General features: G+C 30.8%; 1 pseudogene; it reads left to right on the top strand.

The window, feature by feature from the left end:
• Nucleotides 1-5,489: 5,489 nt before the first annotated feature.
• On the top strand, nt 5,490-6,428 carry LOC105294162 (annotated as a pseudogene).
• The last annotated feature ends 3,241 nt before the right edge of the window (nt 6,429-9,669 follow it).

Genomic DNA, 9,669 nt, shown 5'->3' with positions numbered 1-9,669 from the left:
AAAGCTGCTTCTACTTGGAACACTCTGCCATACAAGAAAGAGAACAAGTTCTGGTTTCAGCAACACTCAGGCTTCAATCTCATCTCTGGTTCAAACTAAATATGCAAATTTAAGTAAGAAACTTAATTTTTCTAAGCCTCATTTCCTCAGCTGTAGGAAGGCTTTAATGATATTTCACTTCATGGGTTTATTGTGGGAATTAATGAAACAACATATAAAAGTACTTTATAAGCATAAAGCACCATACAGGTTTCAGGTTACCCAACTACTGAAAATTTCCACATCGAACTCCATGTGTCTAGTATGGAATTCATTTAATAGTCATTCAAATAACACAGACTACCTGCTCGCCACGAGTCCAGGTGTAAGTCGCCATGTTTCCTTATAACTACTGCTGTATCTCTCTGATTCTAAGGCTTATATTTTCATCCAAAATGCTGGAATCTTTCTTTTCATGCATTTGTCAAAATTTAGGTTTACTTTAAATCATTTCCTTTCTCTAATTATCAATAAACAGCCAATGTTCTTCCGGCTTTCTGATGTTTTCTTCTTTAAGTTTTTGACATCTCTTCAATCATCTCTTTCTTTATTTCTTTATTCAAAATATATGACTTGAATCTTTTTCAATTGTTTAAAAATTGCTCCATTGTGTTCAAAACTAAGCGAATTTTAAGTATTGATTTTTACCCCCCCAAAAAATACGCTAACAATTACAGAATGATTGACTGTAATATATTTTTAAAAAGTAGGCATTAGAACAAGCTTAAGGTGTACTTTTAATTAGAACAAGCTTAAGGTGTACTATGGCACAATGAAATAACTCCGGATACATGAATATCCACATTATAATAGGAAAACAAACAAAAATATCATTGATAAGGGCAACTTTGCATGATAGGCCTAAAGAACCCTTGACATTTTGCAAGACTACTTTTAATTTTTTTGACCTGGAAAATGAAAACTGATTCATAGAAGTTACAAGGAAATAGGTAAATTCATTTTTTCTTCAATTCTGCTTAATCAATATACCGAGGTTAAATAGGACTTTGTTGTGACATATTTTAGATAAAAAATTCATAAGATAAGGAAGATGGTTGAGAAGGTTTTCTTTAAAATCAGATAATTATTAAATTCTATCTCTTTAGAACTTAGGACAAAAATATCAATCCAATCACACACACACATGCCATATCATACCATACAATGTGCACGTATTCATATGAACACACAGGTTACAAACTGATATATATCTAGACACTGATAGATATAAGTAATCTTACAAATTCATTTGAAGGGAAAGAGCCCCATGAGAACCTCTCAGAGATCCAGTCCTGCTAGAATAATTTTCTAGGCATTTTTTTTTTAATAGATCAAAGTCTGGGGTTAATAGATGTGGAAAGATAATAGAATAATAATAACAATAACAATAATAACAACAATAGTAGCAGAAGGAATAACCTACAGTATTTATATCTTTACCACAACAAGTACATCTGAGTTCTCACTGACAAAAATGTGGAAGTTAGTTTGGCTCAAGTGACTTTGAAAAGGTCATAGCCTAGGAAAATATAAAGTAACTAGACTGACCTCTAGAAGAAATAGAGACAATTGTCAAGAACTACTCCCAGATAAATATCAGGCCTAGACAATTTAAAAGCATATTCTATCAACTATTTAAGAAAGACAATAAAATATATTGTGAATAAAATATCAAGGAACAAACTTAATGAGAATATACAATGTTTACGTAAAGAAACTTTAAACACAACTTTATCTGTCATTAAACATTAAGACAGAAAAAAAACCTTCATTTTTAAAAAATGAAACTATTTTGTTGACATCAAAAATAGCTCGAAAGGAGCACAAAGAAAATCATGACAAATCATTCTTTTGAATGTCAATTAAAAAACACAAATAAAATATTACAATACAATCCAGATTCAACATGGATGACCACATAGGATTTAAGGTATAATGCCAAGATGTTTTGGTGTTAGAATATTTTATTCATCATATTGATGAATGAAAGTAAAATGCTATGATCTCATTGTATATTCAATGGATAGTTTAAAATGCAACATTAATTTCTTATAAAAATTCTTAATTAAATGAGAATAGATAATTACTTTTACAGCACATAAAATGAATCCCTATCTCTTTAATGGATAAAATAAAAATTTCTACATGAACATTCTCTTAATGTTATAAAAGCATATAGAACTTTAATGAAAGCATTATCTTTAAAGTAAGAATAATAATGAGTATCTTATTATCATTATTGTTATTAAACTTTGTTGTGGATACACAGGTTAATCCAGTTAGATGAGAATAGAAATGAGAGAGAAAAATGTGAGTGGAGACTTCTGTTTTCAGTAAGGTGGATTATATATACTTATTTCTCCTGCTAAGTACAACTAAAAACCCTGGACATTCTACATAAAATAAACATAAAGAGACTCTGAAAGGTGGAGAGGAGGAGGCAGAATGGCTAGACACATTGACACCCAAGGAAAGATGTGGTGGTGAGTTCTCTGGATTTTCTTTGTGGCTCATATTTCTCTGACTTGGATTTGAAAAGTTGTCAATCTGGAAACCCAATGTGTGCAGACAAAAAAAAAAAAAAACTCTCCAACAAAAGCTTGCTTTTTCTATTTAAAGGGACAGAAAGGGGAAGTTAAACAAGACAGACAACTTTAGACAATAACTGCTCTACTCCAGCCAAATGCCACAGATAACACTGTTTCCATCTTCAACCATACGAGCAAAAGGCAAGTGGAATCTCTATGATATTGGGCTAGACAAGGAGTTCTTAAACTTGACAGCAGGAAAAAAACAAAACAAAAAAAGCTATTGAGCAGAAGAAAATATTTGCAAACCACTTATCTAACAAAGAATATACAATAAATATTAAAAGAACTCTCAAAACTCAGTTAAAAAGCAAACAATCCAATTAGAACAAGGTAAAAGTCATGAAGATGTATTTCACTGAAGAAGATATACAGATGGCAAATGAGAACATGAAAAGATGTTCAACATCATTAGCTGTTAGGGAAATGCGAATTAAAATCACAATAAGATATCACTACACACCTACTGGAATGGCTAAAGTAAAAAAAAATTAAAAATGGTGATAACATCAAATGTTAAAGAGAATGGAGAGGAACTAAGTCACTTATACATTGCTGGTGTACATGTAAAACATTTCTACACACTCTAGGAAACAGTATGCCTACTTCTATAAACACTAAAATATGCCACTCTACAATTGCACTCACTCCTAGGCATTTATCTCAGAGAAGTAAGAACAAAAACCTGCATAGAATGCTCATAGAAACTTTATTCATAATAATCATAAACTGGAATCAATTCAGTTGTCTTTCAATGGGTGAATGATTAAACAAACTGTGGTATATTTATACCATAGAATCCTATTCAGCAATATAACTGCATAGACTATTGATACACTCAACGACCTGGATGGATCTCTATAAAATTATGCCGAGCGAAAAAGCCAATCACAAAAAGATTTTATACTCTACAATTCTATTTATTTCATATAATATTCTTGAAATAACAAAAGTACAGAAATGGAGGAAAGACTGTCTCAGTGGGGTTAAGGAGAGGGTGAAGGTGTGGCTATAAAAGGGAGACAGTTATAATCTTTGTGTGATAGAATTCTTGTGTAGTTTGTATCAATGTCAAAATCCTGGTTGTGATACTGTGTTATACATTATTGTGTTTTTGCAAGATACTACCATTTGAGAAAACTGGGTAAAAAGTACACAGGATTTTTTTGTATTGTTTTTTTAGGGCTGCACGTGAATCTCCAATTATTTCCTAATAGTTTTTTTTTTTTTTAATCAGAAAGGAAATGTTAAAAAAAAAAAAACCTTATAGTTACTTTAAGATATTATATTTCACTTAGAATACTATGATAAACAAGAAAAGATAAGAATAAATCTCAGATTAAAATATAACTGACTTAATGGCTGGATACAAAATTTATGTATCTTCTATGTAGACAAACAGCAAGATAAGATAAAGTTGATACAATTAAAGAATAGACATAACATCAAGAAACTTTAAAAAACATTCTTGAGGAACACTAAAGAGTAATAAGTAAAATTATATTATATACTTGAAAATGAAGACTCAGTATATTCTAAAGAGAATTACTTGTCCCTAAATCAATCTCTACATTTTAGGTAATTTCAATAAAAATGCCAATTAAAATCTTTTTCGAAATACTAATATTATTTTGGTGTCCTAAGGCAAAATATAGAAGAATACTTCCCAGAATGAAGGCTATTAAACATATTGGATCCAACCAATATTAAAGAAATGATTAAAGAGTTAGTTTCTTGACCGTATATATATACGGTCAAGAAATTTCAGAAATAAACCATTATACATTGGGAAATTCAATATATTTAAAGGAATCTTTTTATATCAGTAAAGGAAACATAGTTTATTAAATAAATAGCATGGCAATATTTGAGTTGAAATGTATTTTAATTCTTACTCTAACCTTTATATTAAAATAAATTCTAAAGGTATCAAATAATTAAATGTAAAAATACTTTAAAATACAATAAAATAAATATAAAATATCTCATTTTAATTCACTTTTTTAGTGGTTAGACTTTTCTCAACAACATACAAATCCCGGAAGGTATATATAAAAGTGATTAATAAATTCAAGCTATATAAATTTTTAAAAAATATATTTTTTTAGAAAAAAGAACATGACAATTAGAGACACATGACTATTTAATATTTGTGTCATCTATTGCTGTGTAAGTACCTCCAAGTCTCAGAGGTTCACTGCAGTAAGTATTTATACTCACGTTCACACAGCCTCACTTTGCATCTGAATAAACTAATCCAGATTGTATTGCTGGGGGTCTCTGCTTCAGCCTACAGCACCAGCTGTGCTGGATGCTGGCTGTGGTTGGTCTCAGATCTTTGCAAGTGTTTATTGTGGTGACCAGGATAAAAGGACAATGTTAACTGGTGGGAACCTCTTCTAATTGTGGGTCACAAAATGCCAGAATTTAAGACCAGTCTTTAAGTAAGACTAAAGTCTCCACTCCTGTCACATCTGTGAACTCACAGTTGACCAAAATAAGTCACGTTGACAAGGACAAAGTCAAGGGATAGAGAAGTATATTGTCTCATAACACAGCAAGGGCCAAGGCTTTGATGTATAATACTATTAAACAGAAATGAAAAGTTGAGACTAATAATTCAGTTTTTGATAGTGAGGTTGATACTTGCAATTCGTATTATATAAAAGGTAAATTTCCTTGTGCATAAATAGTTTGTACAAATCCATTAGAATTAAATTGAAATGCAAAGGAAAAATTAGTAAAGGATATGAATATACAAATTTCAGAAAATAAACAAATATGCTTTAACTATATGCAAAGATATTCTACCTCATTCATAATAAGATAAATGTAAATTAAATTTGGCAAAGATGGGCAAAAATGAAAATAAAGTCTGGCCGCCACAGCTGCTGGGGGACGGGCTCCGCTGGCATGCTAACTCTGCTGCTCTGGAGGTTTCATGCGTGGTAAGGAGCTACGCGCGGCTGAGTCAGATGGTGCCCCCGGAACCCCCAGACTGATACAGCAACTCTCATGAAACCTTGACCACATGGGCACGAGTTACTACCACACATAATAAAAGACTTTTGCCTGCAACTTCGTGGGAGGATATGGGAAGGGGTCCTTTAAGGAAAACAGCCAAAACCGACCAAAGAGTAAACAACTTGAAGCCAATAGGCCGTCCCTTAAAAATGATGCACCCCAAGCAAAACACAAAAAGAACAAAAAGAAAAAAAAAGTACTCAAATGAAGATTGAATAGGTTCAGGGAGTACCTAAGGCAAACTCAAATGGTTCACAACGGGGAGCTGATAGCAACAGACAGTCAGGAAGTAAGAGAAGAAATTTTAGTTAAAGAAAGATAGTCATAGGGAAGGAAGAGGATTTAAAAGACAAGCAGCAAAGAAAATGCAATGATATGTTTCCATGGTAGACAACCTGGCCATGAGATTGCAGATTGCCCAGCCGCCCTTGAGAATCAAGATATGGGCACTGGAATATGTTACCAGTGTGGATCCACAGAGCACGAAATAACCAAGTGCAAAGCTAAAGTAGACCCAGCTCTTGGTGAATTTCCTTTTGAGAAATGTTTTTTTTTGTGTGTGGAAATGAACTCTATGCTGATGGTGGTTGCTGCAGACTTTGTGGTTCTATGGATCATTTTAAGAAAGATTGTCTTCAAAGTTAGAGTTCAGATAGAATGGTTACAGTTGGTCGCTGGGCAATTGAAATGAGTGTGGACTATGAAGAAATTTTGGATGTGCCTAAATCACAGTAACTCAAAACAAAGATACCTAAAGTTGTTAACATTTTAGAATGATTAGTACTGTCATAAGTTACCACCTTATCGTTAAATTCTGAACTGGTATTGTTCACAAGTTGGAGCTGGTCTCCCTTGGAGAAGCCTGGATTGTACATATCTGTATGATCTGGGTGTGGTCAGTTTCCTGAGTACTGTCGATCAAAGAATACTTCTTCCACAGAGAAAATCACTAAATAAAAGCATAAGATATTTAAAATGGATTCTTTAAAAGAACATATTTTTAACAGAATAGGTGTAACTAAATGGTTATATACCTAATTGCAACACTCATCTGTTTCTTAAAAACAAAATTATGCATTAATCTGAACCACTCCTAAACAAAGGGTAACTGCTTTGCATTTATAAATGAATTTTTGGTTATATTTTTTTTCTAGGTTCAAAGTATCAATTTATTATTATAGTAGAAATGTATAAGTTGCCACAAAACCTGCTGTATTTTAAAAATAATTAATAAAAACTCTTGCTATTAAAAAAATGAAAAGAAACTCACAGTATCTTGTACTGGTGAGTCATTCTTATATATTACTGACAGATGTGAAATTGACACATCTACAGAAGGCAAGTTAAGTATACACACACATACACACATACATTTATATATACATTTTTTTACTTTTATAACATATTTTACAGATATATGTTAAAATGCACACAATCTTTGATTTAGCAATTTTATTTCTTTATATATATTTGTCCTCCAAGTAAATGTGCACAAAGTCATTCATGACAACAGTTTAAAACAGTAGATTAAAAACGTCTAAATGGCTATCAATTTTTTGACTGGTTATATAAATCATGTTACATCTATACAACTAAACTCCATCTTTAGAAATAATTAGCCACCAATATAGGCACTGATGTGGAATGATCTTTATGACATATTAAGAGAGAGAAAAGCAAGAGTTCATAATATTCTCACATTTCTATAGGAAAAAAAAGGTAGATTAGAATTCTATTTGTAGGAAACTTGGTAAAAACGAAGCATATGACTGAAGAATAAATAAGAAATAATAGTATTGTCTCAGGAAAGGTAATCTTGAAAGCAATTATCAGCTATCATTGAGATAAAAGCTAAAAAAACAAACAAATGAACAAAAAAACCAGCATTCCCATCAGTAGCCATCTGAAGAGCATGGGTGCCATTTTTAGACATTCAGGGGAAATGTATATTTACAACTCAAGGTATAAGTTTAGAACTTGTAGATTTCTGTTTCTTACCTGCATTAGTTTGATAGCACAGAGATGCCTTTCATACATTTCATAATATATGTATTCGACAATGAGAATATGAATTTTAGTATGCAAATTTCTACAGGACAATCATCATCCTCTTTCTTTTTCTCTGAAGGTACCCAGAATTATTGTACTGATGATTTTGATAATGATGACAATCCAGATCACAATAAATGTCTTGTTATTTTTTAGCTTTAGAAAGTTATCTGCTCAAAAAAATTATAATACTCTAATTCCTTAATTATAAATTTTATCGTCTAGAGATGTCGAATACAATAATTGAAAGAAAACTTTAATAAGATAATTTTTCTCGTTGGGGAATTTCTCCTCTTCAGATTAATTACCTTAAAAGAGGAGGGGCATAATTAACTAAATTATCTGGTATTTTAAAACTACAGTTTTTCATTTGCATGCTAAAATATAAAATACATTTTACTCAAACACTTGCTTTCTCTTAAGAAGTTATGTTTTTAACAGAACTTTGTCATTACAATCTCATATGACTTAATCTTTCACACTTTTATTTTACAAAATCTAAGTGATGTTAAAGCAACTTTGTCTGGTTTCCTCTCGAGTTTGTTACAAAAATTCTTAAAGATCACTCTAGTCACTTAGAAATACTAATGAGTGGTCTAAATCTTTCTGTGGATTAAATAATAAAGCAACAACTTTATGACCTTGAGAAATTTATTAAAGCTTTTTATGCCTCAGTTTCTTCACATACAGAATGTGAATAACAATAATTACTACTGAGGCTTGTGAGGGCAAAATAAAATGATTACAACAGTACTTGAGGAGAAAATAATTGCTAGCTATTTTTACTTATTTTTTACTAAGATTTTTATTGAATGTTACTAGGAAACTTAAAGATCCACTATATCATATTTATCTCAAAATAAGTTTGTGTATTTTGGCATAGTAAGTCATTATAAGTAGTGTTTGTCACTTAATAATAATTAAATAACAGATTTTGCCTTTGTAATACAATTTTTTTTAATTTGGATGGATTGATGGATGGATAGATAAATACTATATATTAACTTAGTAAACTAGTATTCCATAATGTTTATATTTTATCTTTCCATATACTAACTGAAATATTTTTTTGTCCTGCTAATACTTTGGTCTATTCTCTGAATTAAACCTCCACTTGAAGTGGACAAGTGTGCAAGGACAGAGAGTTTTACAGCTTTCAACTAAAAACAAATTAGTTTCTAATCTTTCACTTTCTTCCAAAAATGATTATATATTAGAATTTCAGTAAGCTTTTGATTTTAAGCAATAATCTTGCAAGCAATTTCATCAGATGGCTTTGAATATTCTTAAAGAAGAATTCTGGCTTTAAAAAACTGGCAACATGTCTTAGAATGAACACTGATGTGAAGTGATATTAATAGGAATGGTTAACACTGCACTACCCAATAGTGGCAGAAATCTATGGATGTAGAGGAAGATATTTCTGTTCCAATAATTCTATAATCCATCAACCAGTTAGAATATATCCAAAGCAGAACAATGATTTTCATTTTGTGATGTACATTCATTTTTATACATGCTGCTATATTTAAATCTTATTAAAAATTTAGTGGGAATTATTATGTATATTTTACAGATGGAAAGCTGAATTTGAAGAAATTTAGTGATTACATATTTTCTGTGTACTGAAAGTAAGTTAAAAACCTAACAGAATATGGAATTTTTGATTTAGATCCCAAGTAATTGAATGATGAATAGTAGTGGGAAAAAAATCAATCAATAAATTAATTAATTAATGGGAAAAATAGTTTATCTTAAACTATTTTTAACACCACCTTGGATAATAATCATGACATATAAGATCCCTAGTGACAATCTGAACTCAGGGGTACTACATTAAGTGAAAAGCATTTATTTGTTCCAAAGTTAACTAATAAATGTGAAAAGTTATTACAACATAATTTTAATCTTTATTCTATATGATTTAGATAAGATTATATTATATAGAATAATTGCATCTTCCAGTTGA

Source organism: Pteropus vampyrus, unplaced genomic scaffold, assembly GCF_000151845.1.
Source record: "Pteropus vampyrus isolate Shadow unplaced genomic scaffold, Pvam_2.0 Scaffold83, whole genome shotgun sequence".
Classification (NCBI taxonomy): domain Eukaryota; kingdom Metazoa; phylum Chordata; class Mammalia; order Chiroptera; family Pteropodidae; genus Pteropus; species Pteropus vampyrus.
The sequence above is the reverse complement of the archived record's forward strand: the minus strand, read 5'-3'. Positions and strand labels throughout refer to the sequence as shown.